The 22,268-nt window shown below is 46.5% G+C and overlaps 1 protein-coding gene across 7 annotated transcripts in view; it reads left to right on the top strand.

Annotated features, from left to right (window-relative positions):
• The window catches only part of MGAT5 (alpha-1,6-mannosylglycoprotein 6-beta-N-acetylglucosaminyltransferase), a 581,503-nt gene that overhangs the window by 260,566 nt on the left and 298,669 nt on the right, over positions 1-22,268 (top strand). For 6 of the 7 annotated variants that reach the window (XM_079924992.1, XM_079924993.1, XM_079924998.1 and 3 more), the window contains one exon: positions 19,414-19,463. The exons of the other annotated variant lie outside the window; for it this stretch is intronic. The gene's annotated coding sequence lies outside the window, so the exon portion shown is untranslated. The remainder of the gene's footprint in view (positions 1-19,413; positions 19,464-22,268) is intronic. 7 annotated transcript variants of the gene reach the window in all.

A 22,268-nucleotide genomic window follows, 5' to 3' on the forward strand; every position in this document is an offset into this window, starting at 1 on the left:
CGGTTTGCCAATTTCAGTAGTATAAGAAGGGACCAAAGGAGCTGGTTAAAAAGGCAGATCTCAGCCCCCCAACCCTGTCCCAAGACACAGAGCCCACCTTTGTAGCCGACTCCCCAGGTGGTTCAAGAAACACGGCTTAGAAAACACTGAAACATTCCTTAAGCGTTTTTTCCCCTGAGATATAATTGACAGACAGCACTGTTTAAGTTTAAGGTGTACAGCATAATGATTTGACTTAAATTCATCATGAAATCATGACCACAATAAGTTTAGTGAACATCCACCATCTCGTATAGGTACGAGATTAAAGAAATAGAAAGAAATTATTTTCCTTGTGATGAGAACCCTTAGGATTTACTTTCTTAACAACTTTCAAATATAACATAAACGCAACAGCAGTGTTAGTTACATTTATCATGGTGTATATTACATGCCTTGTACTTATTTATCTTATACCTGGACGTTTGTACCTTTTGACTGTCTTCATCCTATTTCCCACCCTCCACCCTTGCCTCCCCCTTAAGCCTTTTTTAAGGTATTGATGCTTGATCTGGAGCTCTTTGGGTTTTTTTTTTTTTTTTGAATCAGAATTGTAAACTTCCTCTGGACCTTCTTCCAGACTGTATTTTTCGTTTTGTTTGTTTTAACCCCTGTACTTCAGGCAGCCTGTCATTGGCAGGACAGACGCATCAGAAGTAAATTCCCTGGAAGGGAATCCTGCTGTCACATGGTGGGAGATGCTGTCATGCTTGAAAACAAAGAAATAACAGCCTCCATCGAACTAGGTGGTCTCCCTGAAGAGGTTGGAAAAGTAATCCAGTGGTATCTGTTGGCCTCAAGCCTGGGTTGTTATTAATGCTGTCACAAATGATACTACTTTTCCAGTGACAGGCCTGCCTTCTGGGAGGAGTTTTGTGTATCGTGTCCTGCTGGGTCCTTAAGCCACTCACTTGGCATCTTACAGGCCGCTGAAGGACCATCAGCTTGGAGGTGGCGCTGCCTTTCCCCCAGAGCGCGCTGCGTGGCGCGTTGACTTGATTATTGTTCCCTGGGAAGGGAGGCTCCCCAGGGCCTCATGCTGTTGGGGTCCAGGCCCAGGGAGACGGAGTCCTCCTTCCCACCCTGCCCCTTTACCTTTCTTACAGCATCAGAGGCTTCTTGGACCCTTCACGCGGGGCAAGGGCAGGGCTGTAGCTCTTTTGTTGTTGACATCGGTGTTTTTCTTTTCGCTGCGCCACGCAGCACGTGGAATCATAGCTCCTCGACCAGGGATCCAACTGGTGCCCCCTGCAGTGGGGAGCGCGGAGACCTAGCCACTGGACCGCCAGGGAGGTCCCTGCTGCTCTCTCTTTTTTTTTTTTTAACATAATCTACTGGAGTATAATTGCTTTGCAATGTTGTGTTAGTTTCTGCTGTATAACAAAGTGAATCAGCTATACATATACATATGTCCCCATATCTCCTCCCTCTTGCGTCTCCCTCCCACCCTCCCTATCCCACCCCTCTAGGTGATCACAAAGCACCGAGCTGATCTCCCTGTGCTATGCGCTGCTTCCCACTAGCTATCTATTTTACATTTAGTAGTGTATATATGTCCATGCCACTCTCTCACTTTGTCCCAGCTTACCCTTCCCCCTCCCTGTGTCCTCAAGTCCATTCTGTATGTCTGCATCTTTATTCCTGTCCTACCCCTAGGTTCTTCAGAATCATTTTTTGTTTTTAGATTCCATATATGTGTGTTAGCATACGGTATTTGTTTTTCTCTTTCTGACTTACTTCACTCTGTATGACAGACTCTAGGTCCATCCACCTCACTACAAATAACTCAATTTTGTTTCTTTTTACAGCTGAGTAATATTCCATTGCATATATGTGCCACATTTTAGGTTGCTTCCATGTCCTGACTATTGTAAATAGAGCTGCAGTGAACATTGTGGTACATGACTTTTTGAATTATGGTTTTCTCAGGGTATATGCCCAGTAGTTAACAGCTCTCTCTTTTTAAGGTTCACCATCCTCTAGGGAAAAAATACACGAGCCCTGCAAAACAAGAGGCAGTTGAATATTTTCGTAAGCAAGAGAAAGATGTAGCATTTTTCACTCCCCAGGTTTTAATAGTTTCAGTGTACAAAACAGAGACTTTGTACCTCATTAAGGCAGCCAGTGCAAGGAAGAAGAATGTGGGACAGAGGAATGGTGGGTGGGGCATGGATGGTTATGCCAGAGGGGGCTTCAGAAGGACAGCTTGCCCACTTCTTTTTTTTTTTTTTTTTTTTTTTGCTGTACGCGGGCCTCTCACTGTTGTGGCCTCTCCCATTGCGGAGCACAGGCTCCGGACGCGCAGGCTCAGCGGCCATGGCTCACGGGCCCAGCCGTTCCGCGGCCTGTGGGATCTTCCCGGACCGGGGCACGAACCCGCGTCCCCTGCATTGGCAGGCGGACTCTCAACCACTGCGCCACCAGGGAAGCCCTTGCCCACTTCTGTTAGCCTTCCAAGACAGAGCCCTTCAGAGCTCTGAAATCCATGTTGCCTTTTCGCAAATGTACCGAATGAGGCGGTGACTGATTTACAGAAGGGAACGTGCCCAGCCTCTCCTGTAGAGGCCCGCTGGATTCCACAGCTGGCCTGTCCAAGCTACGTCCAGACCTGCAGGTCAGAGGGCAGAAGCCAGGCTTATCTTGGGGAAATGGCAGGCCAGGGGTGTCCAGACTCGATCTGTCGGGGACAGGAAACCCGGTGGCTCTAGTGGTCTGGCCCACTGCCAGCACAGATCTCAGTCAGTGGCTTTGAGTCTCAGGCTCTGTCAGATGACGGGGTGAAGCCTCCCACCCTCACCCACCCTTTTAAAGTCGGGTAACACTGACCACACCCCTCAGACTCTAAATCGAGCCCAAGGCAATGGTTGAATACTGGTTTCCCCAAGACCCACACCATTTTACCTAGTCATAGGTGGGACGTGTCTGGAAACGTCAGCCACCCTGAGCAATGTGCTGTCATACTTTCCCTGATGAACTGCGAGGCAATCAAGGTAATTAAAGAAAACTCTGCTTGTTCAAATGGGAGCGGGAAGCCTCTCTTTACCTCTTAAGTTTGACTAGGGTCCTTGTTTTCTGTGAGGGTATTGGGTGAGGCTTCTTGGCCATTGGTGACATTTGTTGGTGCTTAACGACATCCATTCTGAACAAGGAACAGACTTTTCCCTCAAAATGCTAACGTTTTAGATACAAATGAACTTATTTACAAAACAGAAACAGACTCACAGACGTAGAAAACAAATTTACGGTTACCAAGGGGCAAGGGGTAGGGAGGGATAAATTAGGAGTTTGGGATTAAAAGATTCACACGACTACATATAAAATAGATTAAAAAAAACAAGGACCTACTGTATACCACAGGGAACTATACTCAATATCTTGTAATCAATTATAATGGAAATCAATTATAATGGAAATCAATTATAATGGAGCACATTTCTGGGTCATAAGTCAGCCATGGAGGAGGTACAGGGGATACAGAATTTAATGGTTCTCAAACTGTAGCGGGCATCAGGAACACCTGGAGGACTTGTTAACATGATTGTTGGCCCGTCCCCAGAATTTGATTCTGTAGGCCTGGGCTGGGGGCTGGGGCCTGGGAATTTGCATCTCTTACAAGCTCCCAGGTGAGGTTGCTGGTTTGGGGACCCCACTTTGAGAACCACTGAGAGAGGTGTACAGATAGCAAAGCAACCAACCATCACAGTGTTCAGAGACCTGCTGGGTCATGGAATGCCACCAAGGAAACAAAGGCTGGGAGAAAAGTGAACAGGGCGGCTTGCTGTGGGCCATCCAGGTGAGTCTGTCCTGGTTCCTGTCCCACTTGCTGTGTGTAGTTGTGGGTGAGGTCGTTAACGACTTCACGGTGGGAGAATCTTTTCTGCCTGCTTCTTTTGCTGCTGAATTGGTAGAATCTAGGGGCTAGAAAGGTTGGAGGTACAGGATCCCGCCGGAGAGGAATGTTTTCCAGGAGCTCATTGTAATCATGTTGTGAAGGCCCCAGAGCGGGGATCCCGGTGGTTTGATGGAAGCTGCTTCTGCTGCCCGTTCCTCTATAGGAAAGCTCCTGGTAAAGGCCTCTTTAGTGGGCCCCCTTGCTGACTGAGAGCCACAGGAAGCCCTGAGGTTTACCTAGTGGTCCTAGGCAGGTAGGCATCGTCCAGAGCCCTGATCCCCTCTTTCCCATCACAGCCACCACGACATTTTCATGGATCTCAGGAGCTTTTCATGGCCCCTGGAGGCTCCTATCCCTCCATGACAGGGAGGGAGACTGTTGCTGGACTGTGATCTCTGGAGTCAGGTGCCCCCAGGTTTGCTGTTGCTTCCGGTAGCATGCCTTTGGGTAACTTGCTTCTCCTTGGGTTTTCCTGTCCTATAAGACAGGGGTGTTGATATCCAGGGGAGCTTATGGTGTAGGGGTCAAGTTGAAAAGCCAAACAGAGGCATCAAGTTGAAAAGCCTTGCTGGTGTTCACTGTTGTGAGCCCCAGCAAGTGATTGGATCTTATTAAGACCCAGCCACCTCATTTATCATATGGCGATTAGAATGGTACTCGCCTCCTAGGGCTCTCGGGAAGATAAAATATTTGTGACAACTGGTGGATTCCAAATAAAGTCTGGAGTTTCGTTAATGGTGTTGTGCTGATGTTAATTTCCTGGTTTTGACAAATGCATTATGGTTGTGTAAGAGGTTAGCATTCAGGAAGCTGGGTGAACAGATACAGGGACTCTGTCCTATCTTTGCCACTTTCCAGTAAATTGAAAGTTATTCCAAAATGAAAAGTGTATTTTTAAAAACGTTGGCGAAGTAGTCAGGGTGCTTGAGATTTAGTAAGCCCTCAGTGCACGGTGGCCGTTACCATTACTACGAAGACAACTACAGCTACTGCTGCTGATACCTTGCAGCGTCACGGTAACTCATGTGTGTGTCTAGCTGACCACTCTACAAATGGTATGTGAGTTCCTATTGCTTCCGTAACAAGTTGATACAAAATTGGTGGCTTAACACAGATTTGGTAAAGTTCTGGAGATCAGAAGTCCAACAGACGTCTCATTGGGCTAAAATCAAGATGTCAGCAGGAGTGCATTATTTCTGGATACTGTAGGGGAGACTGTTTCCTGGACTTTCGCAGTTTCTAGAGGCGGCCATGTATTCCTTGGCTCAGGGCTCCCCCTCTCCATCTTCAAAGCAAGTGATCACGTGACTGTGATTTCTGCTTCTGGGATTCCACGTTTCTCTGACTGACATTCCTGCTGCTCATTTATAAGAACCCTTCTGATTACCTTGGGCCCACCTGGATAATCCAGGATACTCTTCCCAGCTGAAGATTCTTCACTTAATCAGATCAGCAAAGGCCCTTTTGCCACGTAAAGCAACATGCCCAGGTTCTGGGAGTTGGGACAAGGACATATGTGGGGGCCATTATTTTACCCACTGCAAGCGCCAAGATATCTTCCTTCTCCTTTTTTCACCTGCCTGTGTGTTCCCCTTCCCCTTTACAGCCTGTAGGTGGGAGGAACCTGTTGTTTGATTTCCTTGGGTGGAGCTTATGCCCACGGGGCAGAGAGAGGGCAGCTCTCAGCCATTTCCCGTGGAGGCCTGAGCTCCACGTGGGTGGCTGCTGGGGGTTCAGACTGTGGCTCGCGGTCTAGCACGTGTGTGTGATGTGCCACTGGGTGCCATGTCACTGAGTGGTAATGGACTTAGATTCTTCAGTTGTGGGCTTGGTACTTTGGGCACCAAAATGGTGACCCCAGCTCGCTCTCGGTTAGCAAATTGTGCTGACGTACTCACTGTTGAGTCTGAAGGCTGATTACATCTGACCCCTTATGAACACTCCCTGTGGGTCATAGATGATCCTGGATGTCATACTCTCTTAGTTCTTTGTCCACCCCTCCTCTTCCTCTTGACCTGCCCATCTCTGTCTAAATCTGGACTGCCGAGCATGGCAGCTAGTGGCCACGTGTGGCTTTTGAACACTTGAAATGCAGCTAATCTGAATTGAGATATGCTGTCAATACACACTGACATTTGGAGACGTAGTGTGAAGAAAAGAACGTAAAAGACTTCGTTAATGGTATTGAAATGCCGATTACATGTTTTACAATAATATTTTGGATATATTGGGTTAAACTACAGTATTGAAATTAATTTCACCTGTTTCTTTGTTTTCTGCGGGGAGGGGCTGTGCTGCGCAGCATGCAGGATCTTAGTTCCCCGACCAGGGATCCAACCCCTGCCCCCTGCAGTGGAAGCGCAGACTTAACCACTGGTCCGCCAGGGAATTCCCTCACCTGTTTCTTTTTAATGTGGTTACTAGAACATTTAAGATTATATATGTGGCTTGCATTGTTTTTCTTTTGGAGAGTGCTGGGCTAAATCCTACTCATCATCTGTGAGTTTGTGTGTGTGAGCGTGTGTGTGTGTGTGTGTGTGTGTGTGTGTGTGTGTGTGTGTGTGTGTGTGAAGGGTCTTTTTATTCCTGTCACTGTGATATGTAAAAGGCTTCCCCAGGATTTCTCTTTCTCTCTTTCCCTCCCTTGTCTGCGTCTGTCTTTTTCTCTTTTTGTCTCTCTCCCCTCCTTTTGCAACTAGCTGGCTGCATGAATCTCTGGGAATGTTAAATCCTTTGAAGCATGTTGAGGTTGCCCAGTAGAGGAGGCAGTGCGTGCTTTACCCCAGACCATACAGTTGGGAAGTTCATCACTGTCTCCATCTCCCCACTTTACTCTTTACGCCTGAGCAGTTTTCAGATTGTTTGGATTTATTTCTTTGGTTTTATTTTTAATAAAGTTAATTTATTTTATTATTTATTTTCGGCCGCATTGGGTCTTCGTTGTGGTGCGTGGGCTTCTCACTGCGGTGGCTTCTCTTGCTGCGGAGCACGGGCTCTAGGCGCGCGGGCTTCAGTAGCTGTGGCTCGCGGGCTCTAGAGTGCAGGCTCAGTAGTTGTGGCGCATGGGCTTACTTGCTCCGTGGCATGTGGGATCTTCCCGTACCGGGGCTCGAACCCGTGTCCCCTGCATTGGCAGGCGGGTTCTTAACCACTGCGCCACCAGGGAAGCCCATCTTTGGTTTTATCTTTGCTGGGGCTGGTGGCACATCTTTTTAACAGCCCTCGAGGGGAGTCTAAAATCCCTTTCCCAAAACTGCCACTCTGGGGAAGGGGGATGGTCCAGGGGTTCCTAAGTGGCATCAGAGTCATCTGGGGAGTGAAATGCAGATTCCTGAGCTCTGCACGCTGGTGTTGCCCGGAATGAGGCTGGATGTACACCAAACAAGTCAGTGGACTCGGCCTGACTTGGGGGACAGTGCAGCCTGGCTTGCAGCATAAGCCTCAATATTCATAGCTGCAAAGTGCGGTCTGGCTTGCCCGAGCCTCTTGAGAGAGATGCTGATGAGGTGGGTACAGCTGGGGGTGGACGCAGCTGATCCTCCCTGCTCCCCTCCCCCAGCACACAGCACCTGATGATGATGAGTTGGGCTTATTAAGAGGTCATCCTGGCAGTGAGAGGATAGGTGGTGGAGAGTGGCTGGAAGGTACGTGGCCCTTCCAGAGGCTACAAGGGAGAGCTGTGTGGTTAGTTGGGTCCCCATCATGGCACCGCCGCCTGTCAGCTCTGTGACTTGGTGCCTGTTACTTTAACTCTGAGCCTCTATTCCTTCATCTGCAAACGGGGTGGTTGTAAAAGTCACCGGTCCTGGAGGTCGTGGCTGGTTGGGGAGCGTGGGTAATTCTGGCCGCCTCTGCTGTGTTATCTGATACCTTCCGGTGAACTTCAGGCTGGGAGCATCCAGCTGATTGCCCCCGGGGCAGAATTGGGCAAGGGGAAACCTGGGGACACCCGGAGGGAGGTAGTGGAGCTGAGAAAGGTTGAGGTGGAGAGCCGCTCGGAGGACTCGGGCAGGGGCGGTGAGTCTGCAGCTCTTTAGGGACACGCAGGCCCTTGTGAAGCACAGCTCCCTCGCCCTGGATACCGCCAAGCCTTCCCCCGCCTGTGTCGGGGAGAATGGCTGTCCTTGGACCAGCTGACAGAGCGGGACTGGGGTAAGAGCCTGTGAGCCTGAGCGAGCCCAGGGCATCGAGGCGTCGGCTGGGCTGGACTGAGCTGAGCTGGGTGTTCTGGGAAGGAAAGGAAGTCCTCTTTCAGCTCTAGGGATTAAGACCATCGCAGGGAAGACACATATTTCTGCTGGGAGCCTGCTTACCCAGTAACTCCTGCAACTCCTGAATGCTGTCTTCTTGCCCTTCCTCTCCCCTCCAGCCCTGGGGGGATCGGCGCCAAGGATTTGGAGCTTGGGCCTCCTGGGCCCCGGCCTGGAGCTAGGGGGAGGCAGACGTCAGGACCCTCAGGGCCCCGTGGGAGGGGAGAGGGGACGCACCAGGCCTCTGTAATGCTCCAAGGCCCACTCTTGAGTTTCCGGAAACTTGCAAATTGATCTGAAAGAGTGGAGTTTCTTTTTCTTTCCAATGAAAGTGTGATCCTGGCTGGGGACTTCCTTTCTGGGGTTGCAAGGGTTTCAACCACTTGTTTGAATATTCAGACTTGTGGGTTTTTCTCTCCCCTAGCGCTTGGGGCTCTTGTTCGGTTAGAATGATTTCAACCATAGGTTTGTTTTGGAGAAGTAGCTAATCGTCCTAGTGTATTTTCCTTTCAGGAATGGCCTCGCTAGTGTTAAGTGTCAATCTGAGTAGATGTGAATATTTGGAGATGGGGACGTGAACGCAGGTGATTCGCCTTAAGGCAATGGGTCTCCTTGCAGCGCCCGGTGGAATTTTCTGGCATTCACTGTGTGAGGACTCTGGCTGATGACCCGGGGGGTGCGGATGGGCAGCTGAAATTTTTGTCGAAGCTGAGTTTGTGTGCGCAGCGCGCGGTGAGGCCCAACAAACCGAATCGTGGTTGTCTGGAGGGGAGAAATGTGGGCTGCAGGGCCCGGCAAGGAGAATGGGACAGCTGGCGCTCAAGGACCCGAACCCCCCGATGGTTTTTGGGGAAGAGTTTGTATGGGCACAATTTGGGCTGAGGGCTTCCTCTGATCGGTTGTTGCAGGGGGAACGGGGTGGTGTTCAGGGATCTCAGTCATCAGCCATCTGGCTCCAGCCGGTCTGGGGTCCACGTGCTTTTGCTCAGCCTGAAGTTACCTCCTCCACCTGGGTAGGGGGCCCTGGTTCCTGTAGAAGAACTCAGAGATTCGGATCAAATTATTACACACATCCCCCTGGAGGAACCAGAACCAGGCCCCTTCCTGCACTATTGTTTGACTGCCTTTCCTTTGTTTCCTGTATTCCCTCACTCCCTAATTAGTAACTGTTTGGCCTTTGAAACTCAGAAAAGGTCTGGGAGGCTGAAGCCTTTTTCCTGCAAACAAGAAACGGGGCACACGGCAAGGCTTTTGTGCCCAACAGCATCCCACAGGGTCCTGCTCTGTTTCCAAATGGCCCGGGCCTGGTTTATGGACTTAAAGAATGTGACTGGAAGCGGGTGACAGTGATGTGAGGATACATGGGTGTTTGTTTCCTTTTCAGTTGTGTTTTGACTGAATTAAATTCATATTTAATAAACGGCACAGAGTGAATTGCTGACTAGGTACGGGGAACTTCAGGTATATTCCCTTGTATAATTCTTAGACGAGCCCTTTAAGGTTGATTGCTAACCCCGTTTTACAGATGAAGATACTAAAGCTGAGTGGTGAAATTTCTCCAAGGGTCCACAGCTGGGATCTGAACTAAGTTGGGATTTGAACACAGGTTTCTTTTATTCCCATGACTGTTATTTCTACTATGCTGCATGTCCCCTTAAGGAGACTTACTAATAACTGGGAGAAAGAGAGAGGGTAAAGGTAACCGTTACTGAATGCCTGCTGTGTGCTAGGCCCTATGCTAAGTGCTTTACCTTTGTCTCCAGGCCACATTGCCTGGGTCAGGGAGTGTGGGTGGAGGATTGGTACTCTTATGACCTTGGTTTCACAAAAGACAGTACTGAGGCTTAGAGGTGTTAAGTGCCTTTCCTGATAAATGGTGGAGCTGGAATCACAAGACGGAGTCTGGAGCCTCCATGGGCTCACAGTGAGCAAACTGGATGTGGAAGGGGTCTTCATGGTCTGAGAACCCACTGTCGAAATAATGAACTTACCAGCATGGATAGCAGCTGTTTTCAGTGGATTAGCAAATACTAGCAGAGCGTTGATTTTTGTGTAAGAGTCTGGCTCTGAAACGCTGTTCAGAGATAACAGGAAGTGTAGGACGTACCCTGTTCTAGAGGAGATGACTGGTTATTAGTGTTACCGCACCCAAAAGGGGATGGGCATTTCAGGCCTGGGAAAATTTCCCAGAGCAGATGTTGTTGGTGTTATGGAGGGTAAGTTGGATGTATTGGGGGGCAGGGAAGACCTGAAGACAAGAGGGAGAAAAAGTAGATTCAGGAGAGCCTCAAGGCCAGGGTTGGATCTTAGAGACGGTGGCACCTGACCCACCTTATTGATGTGTAGAGGCCTGACCTGCGGGTTGCTTCCCAAGGCTCACCTGGCAGGTGGTCTGGAATGGATTGGGAGGTGGAGGGATGAGGCTAGAGAAAGGTCCCCCAGGTTACAAAGCTGTTGTGAGCTACTGGCAGGAAAGGGTTAATGCTGCACCTCTCCTTGAAGGTAGTGATTCCGTTGGCCGTGGTCCTTAAGCAAAGGTGAGTAATGCCAAGAAGAGAGGCAGAAGTTGACCTTACTCATGTGATGGAGTTGGGAGTTCAGAGATGACTTTCATAGGCTCTAAGAGAGGAACATGTTAGTTTATCATCACCTTTCCCCAACCGAGGATGAATTGATTTGCATGTTTCTTAGAAAACTCTCCTCGATTTCTTGTCTTAGCTTTACAAAGTTCCCATCCATTACTGTGGTGAGAGAGCCCCAGGTCTGACCTGCGTGCTGATTTGAGTCTGGGACTGTCAAGGCGTTACTGTAATTACCTAAAGGAGTTCGCACTGGAGGTGGCATTCAATTGTCGGTCTACCACTTTATAGACGAGTACCGGCAGCCATGAAGTCTGGCGTATCTTGGGCGTGGAGTTCAATCTTAAGGGCCTGGTGCATAGACAGCAGTGGGGAGGGAGGAAGGAGAAAGCAGTGAAGAATGGAGAGAGAGAAGAAATGCCTCCTGTAGGGCACTTGCAGGTTGGAACAGTCGAAGGTCAGATCAGTGACCTTGCCTCTTTATCACTCTGTACGTCCCATCCAGGGCTGTTCTAATCCAACAGTAACCAACACTGTATTTTAGGATCCTCCCCCAAAGTGGAGCTATACCCAGAGTTTCTCAAGTTTTTTAATTCCTGGAAGTTTTTTTTTTTTAAAGGAATTTTGCCTTTTTGTTTTTTAATTTTATGTATGTATGTATGTATGTATGGCTGTGTCGGGTCTTCGTTTCTGCGCAAGGGCTTTCTCTAGTTGTGGCGAGCGGGGGCCACTCTTCATCGCGGTGTGCGGGCCTCTCACTATCGCGGCCTCTCCCGTTGCGGAGCACAGGCTCCAGATGTGCAGGCTCAGTAATTGTGGCTCACGGGGCTAGTTGCTCTGCGGCATGTGGGATCCTCCCAGACCAGGGCTCGAACCCGTGTCCCCTGCATTGGCAGGCAGATTCTCAAGCACTGCGCCACCAGGGAAGCCCTCTGGAAGTCTTTTAAGTAACTCCTTCCAGGTCAGGTGTCACTGAGGGGACTGAGGCTCTCTTTTCTAGCCTACTGTCAGACTGTCATTGTCACCAAAAGCCTGTCTCATTGCTGATTCTCCAGCTTTTAATGAAGCAATTGAGAGAGATTGGTGGGAAATACCAATCTGATTGAAAGGTGATTTTCTTGCATTGATTTACTTAATAATTAGAAACGAGAGACCAAACGTGGGGACCTTGTCTTGCCCAGGAGGCATAGGGGAGAGGGCTTTGGTGAGGAAGAGCCTGGGGATGCCCCTGTGTGGGTGGCCATGCGTGTGTCTGTGTGATTGTTCCTGGTGAATCCCGACCTGTGGTTCCACAGGGTGGTTATTCCCGAATGGAAGGCCTTATTACGATGATTGTTAGCACCTCTAGTTTGACACTTTGTGTTGTATGAGGTCGGTCTGCTTGCTTTATAAGTTTATCCAGTGACCTAACTTCTCAAGGAGTGTTATTCCTAAAAGATGACATCTGAGGACATGTAGGTATGGCCTCAGTTAGCCTAGTGAAGCCCTTAATTAGTTCTGTGAAGAGGCTGGTCCTTCTGTACAGTGTCAGAAGGATTTTAGATGAAAAGATGCTGTCCTGAAATATCTCTACCCCTGTGCTGTCCGGTAGAGCTTTCTGCCACGATGGAGATGTTCTGTATCTCTGCTGTCCAACATGGTAGCCACTAGCCACATGAAGCTGTGGAGTACTTGAAATGTGCCTAGTGTGTCTGAGGAACTGAGTTTTTTATTTTATTGTAACTTAAATAGCCACATGTAGCAAGTGGCTACTACTATATTGATGATGCTCTAGACAATGGTCAGAGATGACTGATGGCCGTGTTTAGAACTTAGATTTAGGTCTTATTTGGGCAGGCTTGTTTGTGAGGGGAGATGTAAGATACAGGGTACTCTAGTGGACATTAGAAAGTCTAAGAGATAGCATAGAATTGTGGAATTTTATTTGAATGTTGGACTTCAAAAATCTAAAAAAATGACACAGATGAACTTAGTTACAAAACAGAAGCACTCACAGACTTAGAGAATGAACTTATGGTTACCAGGGGAAAAGGGTGGGTGGGGGGAGAGGGATAGACTGGGAGTTTGGGATTGACATGTATACACTGCTATATTTAAAATGGATAACCAACAAGGACCCACTGTATAGCACAGGGAACTCCGCTCAATATTCTGTAATAATCTAAATGGGAAAAGAACTGGAAAAAGAATGGATACTTGTATGGGTATAACTTGCTGTACACCTGTAACTAACACATCACTGTTAATCAACTATACTCCAGTATAAAAGGAAAAATGTTGGACTTCAAAGAAGACTTGGGTCATTGGAGCTGGGGTAGGCAGGGAAGTTTCTTAGAGGAGAATGGCATGCCCATAGCTTTCAGGTTTTCTGGAATAATTTCCACACAGCCGTAAACGTTCTCTTTACTCCTGCGCCCAGGGAAGCAGTATGGTATGGAAGACTCCAGGCTTAGGAGCCTGACAGATCTCTGTGAAGATGGGGTTCACTTATGCAAGATATTTAGGTTTCTAAGCCTCCGTTTCTTGATCCGTAAAATGTGTGTGATGGTACCTCCAAGAGCTCTTGTTAGGTTGGATAACTTATACAGAGTTCCTAGTGTCTTGGAACATAGCAGGTTCTCAATGAATGTAGGTGTTATTATTGGAAATAGGATCAGCATATATACACAAAGGTCCCTGACTGTTGAAAAGTGCATAATACGATTGAGTTTATACTCCTTTTCTTTATATCATTTGATGAAGGAGATCTGTCTCTTGACACGTTGAGCTAGGAGTCCTGAGAGTGTCACAGGGAGAGTGGGGAGAAGGCAAGAAGGCTGTGAAGAGGCTAAGTAGTACACAGAGGGACCCTTGCCAAACTGAGAACTCTAGTGTGATAAATAAATCCGTCGCTGCAGTCACTGGAAGGGGCACAAGTTTATCAGCGTGTCTTGCAATCTTCAGAGTTCCAACTTTCATTCTCCTCCCCTCCCAGCAGAGTATTAACTGGAGTGTACAGCTTAAACACTCGCTGGGGTTCTGGGCATTTATTTGCATGGCACCTTGGACCCCCTCCTGGAGATGATTCCATTATCATTTCCTTATCTGGCTTCTCTGTTTACTTCAACACTTGAGGTTGATTTAGTATCTTACAAGAACCAAACATTGTCTTCCAGACATCATTAATCTTGCCTTTCTTACCAGGCCTAAGTGTGAAATTAATCAAAAAGGAAAGGGAAATTAATAATACGGTTGGTAGTCACAATTCATCAGGATACCTCACAGCAGGTATGAAATTAACTTCGAATTAACACACGCTTCAACAAATTAAAGGTATAGAGAAGGGTTATTTATTATTTAGGAAATGCCCCTTAATGCTTCCCACTTTGATAATTAGTTAGATGATGGGTGGTGTCTGGTGATAAGACCCATTCTGTATTGTGAGGTCGCCTTGAGACCCATGGAAAGCATCAAATCAACGTTCTTTTTTCATGTTTCACTTAGATAGATGAGACCAAGCCAGATGGTTAATGCATACTTGTTTCCTGTGAGTTGAAAAGGTTTGCCCAAACACTTGCAGTTTTGATCTCTATTTGCAATAAACTAAATTTGATCCCGGGTTCTGTGTTTCCTTGTTATGACATGCAGTATGATCAGTTTCAAAGGAGACATTATTATGCACACATTGTGGAAAAGAATGGAGCATTATAATTATAACTCTCTGTTACAGCTTTCGCCGAGGTTGATAAAGGACAGGCTTTTGTTACTGAATTGTTCCTATAATTACATCAGAACTAACAGGCATCAGTCACCTTCCATTAGGGGTGGGAGAGAAGGAGCCTTACTTATTTAAGTGATCACATAAGGTGCTGAATGAATCATCCTCAGCCTCATCATGAGGAATTAAAAATAGAAAGGAGCAGTTGACATCATCCTATAGCAGGTTTTTAAGGAACAGAAAAATGCCAGATAGTTTTTAAGGAAAAGAGCCGCCTGAAGTGATGCCCCAGGCCACATGTGAAGAGCCTCTTGGTAGCAGGTCTCAGGCTTGAGACTACATCCCGGACTCCTGGGGGGCTTGTTCAGATAGATGGCGGGACTCCAACCGAGTTTCTGGTTGGTAGGTGCGTGGTGGGGTCTGAGATTTTTGCATTCCCCACTTCCCCAGGTGATGATGATGTTGCTGCTTCCAGGGCTGTACGTTGAGAGCCATTAGGCTAGGGGAGAGAAACAGGTGTAACTCGGATGGTTCCAAAACCAGAATTTTAAGATTAATTCCCTGGTGGCTGTTAAAAATAATTCTGATGAAAATACTGAGCTTTGTTTGGGGTTATGTGTCAGTTTTGTAAAGGGAATCTGCTCTTTGTGACGCCAACGAATGTTAAAAATAGTTGCAAACCTTGGTAAGTGGTCTCCCGGCCCGTGTCTTGGTAAAATCTTGGGTAAACTTGTTTGGCTACAAGTATTCTCTCTGTAATCCAAGTTAGTGATGAATTCGGAAGTCGCAAGGAATGCATTTTTTTTTTCTTATTTGTAAATCGAGCACTTTACCTAGGGACCATCTGTAGAACGGTCATGTTAGGCAAGGGTATTCCAGGGCCCAAGGCACTAAATCATTGTTAATTGTCACACCTGCCTGACAAAATAGCTGTTAGCAAAATCAAAATGTAATGCATCGGGCACCACCAGGCTGTGGTTCCAGGCTTCTGACCGGTTCTAGAACTGCCCTTTTATTATCCTCTTACAGGAGTAACAACCACAGTAATAATCATTGCTAACATTTGTGGAGGGTTCGCTGCCTCTCTGATGCAGCAGCTGTGCTTTTTGGGCGTAGTAGTTTGTGAATCCCCCCATCCTTTCCGACTGAGGCGCTGTGGTTATCTCTCCTTCAGACACGAGGAGACTTGAGGCTTGGAGAGGCACTGACTTTGTGAGGTTGGGCCTCTGCATTTGAGTCCAGGCGGTGTGAGCCATGTGAGGCAAATTCAGATTGGAGTCTATTTTGGGAAGCTCTCAGTGGAGCCTTGATGAAAGACCTCACTGAAATGGAAGGATGCTAGCAAGTTTGAAATGTGATGAAACCAAACGTATCAGGTCAAAATTGTAGAAGTTCTGATGTCAAGGGCCACTCTAGATCTTTGTAATTGGGCAAAATTTTGCTATGCGGTAAATTTAGCTGCTCTGCCCGACCTAAGGTGAAAGCCATATATGAAGCCACTCTTGTAGTTATGGGCCTTTTTTTCTCTGTGACTATCTGATGTTCCTTACGGAAGACTGAATGACTTCAATCTTACAATGATAGGGAACTATACTCAATATTTTGTAATAACCTTTAAGGGAAGAGAATCTGAAGAAAAAAATATATATATAACATATAGAAATATATATTAAATTGAATCATGCTGTACAACTGAAACTAACACGATATTGTAAAATCAATTATACTTCAATTAAAAAAATAAAAAGAATTAAAGGAAAAATTTTAAAAACGCTTATAACGATGGTCATGATTTGATTCTAATGTGTAAGCGCTCAGTGGCCTTATCGTTGGAAGTCTTTTTTCTAGACATGAAGATATTTTAAGCAGAGCCATAAACTCCCTTCAACTATTTGCTCACATGAATCAATGTCGGGACAGCTTTGGTGTTCACAATGAGCCACCTTTGCTTAGGCTGTGGAAAAGAAGAGAGGGAAAGCCTGCTTTGAGTTGTATCCCCGGTCACATAAAGATTCTGAGATTCTCTATTTGGAGAGACGTTGTCCACAGGGAATAAGAGGATGGAACACTTGGGTGTAAAATTGAAAAGGGATCAACCCAACAGATGACGGTGCTGAAGGGCATTAGGGACAAAGAGGTGTGAGACCCACCAGTCTGGAATTGGCCTCCATTATCCTGTGTCATCAGATGCAGCGTAGGTGCTGCAGAGGTGGTCCTTGAACAAGCTGGGTTTACCGTGGCTCACTTTTAGAGATGCTTTGAATGGGGAAGGGGTGACAGGCAAGATACGCAGATGCAGACTTCTGATAGAATGCCGCGTTAGAGGGCAGAGCTCATCAAGTAGATTGTTTTGTTTGTGGGTCATTTATAATATATTTTATCCGAAATATAAAATGAAAGGGGTATAGGTTGGTTGAAAATGGGATTCCAGTTTTTCCTAGCTACTCTCTATCTCCAGTGATTGCTACCTTATTCTTTCTAGATTGAATTGCATTCCCATGATCTCTATTTACAAGTGCTTTCACAAGTTTAGGTATAATTAAGGGAGGAAAATCAAAGCATAAGCCCAAGAAGAGATTGAGGGGGAGCCTATTATTAATACCTAGAAAAGATACTTTGGGTAAAATCTTGATGAAAGCTGTGAAGTGGTGCTGGTTTTGAAAATTAGGAAGGAGAAAGGACTTCCTTCAACATTTTCTTTATCTATAGACGCAACTAGAAATGGCTATAAACTTTAATCTTATATACCTGGCTCTGCAGGAAATGATATTTAAGATTAGTTGAACATTAAAGCTTTGCTGAGGATTAAAGTGAATGGCCTTTGGGTTTCTTGGTGACCACGAATTTTGCTAACGTATAGAGCCAAGCATAATGCAGTAGTTTGCGTATGACTCAGGGAATAGCTTGTCTGATTCTTAAAGTGAAGTCGAGATTGAGTTCTTAATTAGTCTGAGTATTATTAAAGGAAATGCAGATTTGAAAGCGTTGGGGGAGGTAAAGGGTAATGAACTTTTCTCTTCCTTTTGGCACATCATGAACACTTTGACTTATGAATCATACCAGTGTCACTACTGGTATGATTCATTAAGTCACCACGGGCTGTGCACTTGATCGCAACATTCAAAGGCAAATTGCCAGGTAATATACCAAATTAGGTGTTTATGAAAACATACAGAAAAGAGTTAAGGCACTGAAAGTAAGTTGATATTATTGCAGTCGGAGGCACATGGGTGTTCATTTTGTTAGCTGACACTGCTACATGAGAATGTGTTTTTGATGTTGACCAAGATGCTTAGGATTGTTTTCTTGAAATGTATCTTGGTGCTGCTTACAGGAGTTAGTAGCTTTTCTGTATCATGATAACCCATTCCTTCACCTCAAAGCTATCTCAGAATGAAGCTGGTACAAAAGGGGCCCCGTGGCCACCAGCATTGATTCAGTTCCTTCCAGCCTTCTACCCTTCCTTAGCAAGCATTTGAGGCCAGACTGTTTCATGGAGATGGTGGATTTGGAATAACAGCAGGTTGAATCTGCTCTTGTAAGTTGCCCCAGTGCACCAACCCTCTGCTATTGTTCAGAGACTGTTGACACAGACAAAAATGTTAGTGCTGTGAAGGGTAGTTATATGCTGCAGACCATATAAAGAGAGAATCATCTTTGTATTAAAAAAACAAAACTCTTTCAGACATTTCCCAGCAGAATATGGTACATGTTCTTCCATGAGGGTCTTAAGTAAAAAAGTAGACCAGTTGGCTAGTCTTAGAAGACTTCTGGGCAGTTAGTTCGAAGATGGGTCTGTTCAGCATCGTCTTTATTCTTTTCCTCTCCCTCTCCTTCCCTCCCTCCCTCTCCTTCCCTCCCTCCCTCTCCTTCCCTCCCTCCCTCTCTATTGAGCTCTCTTTTAGTTTTATAATTCTCTGCTGATAAATTCCATGAATATCAGAAACACACTGTATGTATTTGTTAAAAGGACATGTTTTCCCCCTTTTGTTTTTCTGTAAAGGAGTTTTTTTTTTTTTTTTAAAGAAGATGTCGTTGGTAGGAGTTTATTAATTAATTTATTTTTGCTGTGTTGGGTCTTCGTTTCTGTGCGAGGGCTTTCTCTAGTTGTGGCAAGCAGGGGCCACTCTTCATTGCGGTACGTGGGCCTCTCACTATCGTGGCCTCTCTTGTAGCGGAGCACAGGCTCCAGATGCGCAGGCTCAGTAGTTGTGGCTCACGGGCCTAGTTGCTCCGCGGCATGTGGGATCCTCGCAGACCAGGGCTCAAACCCGTGTCCCCTGCATTAGCAAGCAGATTCTCAACCACTGTGCCACCAGGGAAGCCCAGTAAAGTTTTATAGAGGGAAAATATTAGTGATATCAGAAGCACACATAGTAGATATATTTCTAAAATGGCTTTTTACTGCTTTTCTGATTTTATTCAAGGTGAAGCAGGTACAAGTAATCTGTTATATTTAAATGAACAGGCTTGTGATTCAACTGGCTTTATCTCGTATTGCAGACTCCTTGGTTTTTTGTCGTAGAGCTATGTATTTTTTAAGTCATGTGTATACACCTACTTGAGACTGTGTGTATAAATTAATGTAGTCTAGTCCGGGAAGCATTAGGATTGGTAAAAGCTTTGGTTTAATGCCTCCTGAGACTTGGAACAAAGAACGGTTTTGTGGAGATGCTCCATCTTCGCCAAATGTAGCCTTACTCCTGCTGAACTAATAATGGATGGATTTGGATCCTAACAAGTGAGATAATGTAATTTTTTAGACAAATGCCTCTGGGTGTTGAAGTGATTGGGAATGCTCACCTAGCTATTTTTCGGTATTTATCTTAAAAGGCATTCGGTTCCGAAATGTGAGAGGCCTAGTTCGCAGAAGCTCTTTGTCAGCCTGTCTGTTTGCAATGGATCAAGTTCTTAAAGAGGAGAAACTTAAAAATGTCTTTGTTCTTGTGATTGCAGGAGTGATTACTGCTCTGTAGTAGACATTGGAGGCGGATCCATCAGGCCATGTAAGTACCACAGTAAGCACATATTTACCTGGCTAAGCACAGACCCTGGGATATTTGCCCTTAGGGGGAGAGGACCGAGGATTTGAGTCCCACGTTAGCATTTGGAACCGTCAAAATGCACCACAGTCCCAAAGGGCCGGGGGGTTGCCCTTCTAGCGCAACTCAATCCCAAGGAGACGTACGTCCCTGGCTATTTGCTTGAAACCTGGTGGAATTTATCTTTTGGGTTAGCTGGGCAAGAATGTTTTATCTGCCTCGAATTAGTGAAGTGACTGGAGCAGAAGGTCATTTATTACTTAGTCATTATCAAACGTAAATGTATTGGACTGGATTATGGCCTGATACTCTTAGGTGGAAGGGCTGGCCCCTTCAGACACAGAGGATCATGGTGTGAACATAAATAAGCAAAGCCAATGAAGTGGAGAGTGTGACTGAGAATGACTGCACAATCTCTGAACTGTGTCTGTATCAAGGAATTGTTCACGGAGTACATTTTCCTAAGCCCCCAGTTATGAACGTATTTTACGGAGGAAGCACTTTGCTGAGCGCTTCCTTGTTCTAACTGTATGAATAGTCCGGAGTGCTTAAACCCACTGTCTAAGCTACCTTTGAGAGTCACCTTGGTAAATCAGACATTCAGCTTGGGAGCAGAATTTTTGGATTTTACAGGCTAGTAGGATTTGGGTATCAAGGTTATGGGACCAGCAGAACGAAACGTGAAACATTCATAATTCTTGTTTCTCTTATGTGTGTGGATCTTTGAACAAACTTTGTCCCTAACGACATCACAGGAAAATCCATTCCAGCAACTGACAAGCAGATGAATGTCTGATGTGAATAAAAGCCTTAGTTAGAACTCAAATTATGTGACCATGTGACATTTATCAGAGGCTTCTCTCTAGCTGTCACCTTGAAAGTTTGTCCCGCTGGGAGAAACCAGAGAAACAAGAAGTGTCTCTGTCAGAACCTCAAAGAGATTTTGCGTGTCTAAAGACATAGGGTTTTGTCTAAGAACAAGCATATTTAATCCCTCTTACACATCCCCCTACCTCCACATCACACACATGACTGAAAGGGAGTGGTTTTCAGTTCAGGGACTGGACAGGTAAACCATCTATCTTCAAGGGTCTGTTCTGAAACTAGTGGAGTGCCGACAGATAAGAAAGTCCGTTCACTGCCCTCCCAGGAGGTGCGAGGCATGGCAGCTGGGGCTGTAGCAGGCTGGCATCGTGAAGAATAGGAGCTGGGTCTGCGGTCCCTGATACCCAGGTGCAATGGCTTATGCTCTGGGAAGGATGTGCATCTTTCTGCCTCTCCTCTGCTGTGATTTTCTTTTTCTTTTTTTCCTGCTCTGTGTGGGGTTGACAGTCTTTGTGGAGCACGCAGACGTGTTGGCATCATGTGGCACTCCTGGGCTGTGTCTACCTGCCACCAGATATGGTGTCACCTTCCCCCTTCAGCGCGCCAATACCTAGCTGCCTTTGGAAGGGACTCTTGGCTCTTTTCAAAATAACTACTGAAAGAGCAGCTGTCTGTCAGCCTCCTCCAGAACCATGGAATTGGGCTGCTGTCAACCTGTTGGAGGAGTTCCCAACGCAGCAGACTGGCTGTCACTGACATTTATAACTTGAAAGCCGTATCACAGATGAGTTTGCGTGTCTTACCATCTTTTAAATTAGCCTTCAGATTATAAAGCACACCCTCCACACTTTGACAACGCCCAGGACTTTGGAGGTGGTTGGGTCTTCCTGAAGGTGGAGAAGCAGTCATCCTTCTCCCCTGGCCATTTTGTAAAACTGTCTTTCTTCTGATGCAGCGGAAAGGAAGTTGTCCCAGCGTTAGGCTTGGGTTTATGTGTAACCCTGAGTCGGTTTAGATCAGGGAAATGATTGGCTTCTGGAAACAAATGACTCTAACTCTGCTACAGAGTCTGTGGTAAGAAAGGGTGTTGCTGGGAAATGGGTGTCAGAAAATGTTTCTCACCTAGGTTGGTAGATCTGTACCTGGTTTTTTATGCCTTAGTTTCTCAAAGAACCATCTCTGAGTTTCATTTCTGGAGACCTGACCGGAAGAGAAGGATGCAGTGTTGATAAAAATGGAAGTTAAAACCATAGCCACCCCAGCAGATCTCGTGAACACACACTGCCAGAGGAGAAGGCTAAGGCGCAGGAGGGCAGCAGAAGGTGTGTTCCTCACCGTGGGTCTGCCTAGACTGTACATTCCTTGAGCACGAGGGTTGGCCTTATTCCTTTTCACACCACCAGTGGCGAGTACACAACCTGGCATGTGGCAGCAGGATGAGCCGAGCCAATGAGTGTCAAAAAGAAACAGGTGTTATAGGCAGGAAAAATTTGGTTTCATTTTCTTTTCATCCTGCTCATGCAGGCGTTGAAATACAGTCATCAACAAATCCAGATGATGGAGTTTTCAAGTTCATGGCGTTCTCCTGTTGGCATCAAAGATGAGTAATCTTGGAAGAGGTGTAACACAAATGGGGGCTTAGATGGCAAGTCTTGGATGCAGTTAAGATGAAACAGCCTTCACTGTCCGTGCTCAGATTGCTTTCTGTGGTTCCCAGGCTGTTAGTCACGTCTTGGGAAATGTCAGTGCTTGACCTTGGCTGTGTGCCGTGCAGCCGCGTCCACTGCATGGCCTGCCTGGAGTGGGGCAGGGACAGGCTCTTGAACCAGCTTTATGGTGGCCACAGGATTTGGGAAGAGAGTCAGCTGAGCACGGTTGTCACCTTCCCGGCCCTTTGCCTGTGGTGCACATTGGATCTCCATCTCGGCCCTCCTTCTCCAAGCC

The sequence above is a fragment of the Stenella coeruleoalba genome (assembly GCF_951394435.1).
Source record: "Stenella coeruleoalba genome assembly, chromosome: 6".
NCBI classification, from domain to species: domain Eukaryota; kingdom Metazoa; phylum Chordata; class Mammalia; order Artiodactyla; family Delphinidae; genus Stenella; species Stenella coeruleoalba.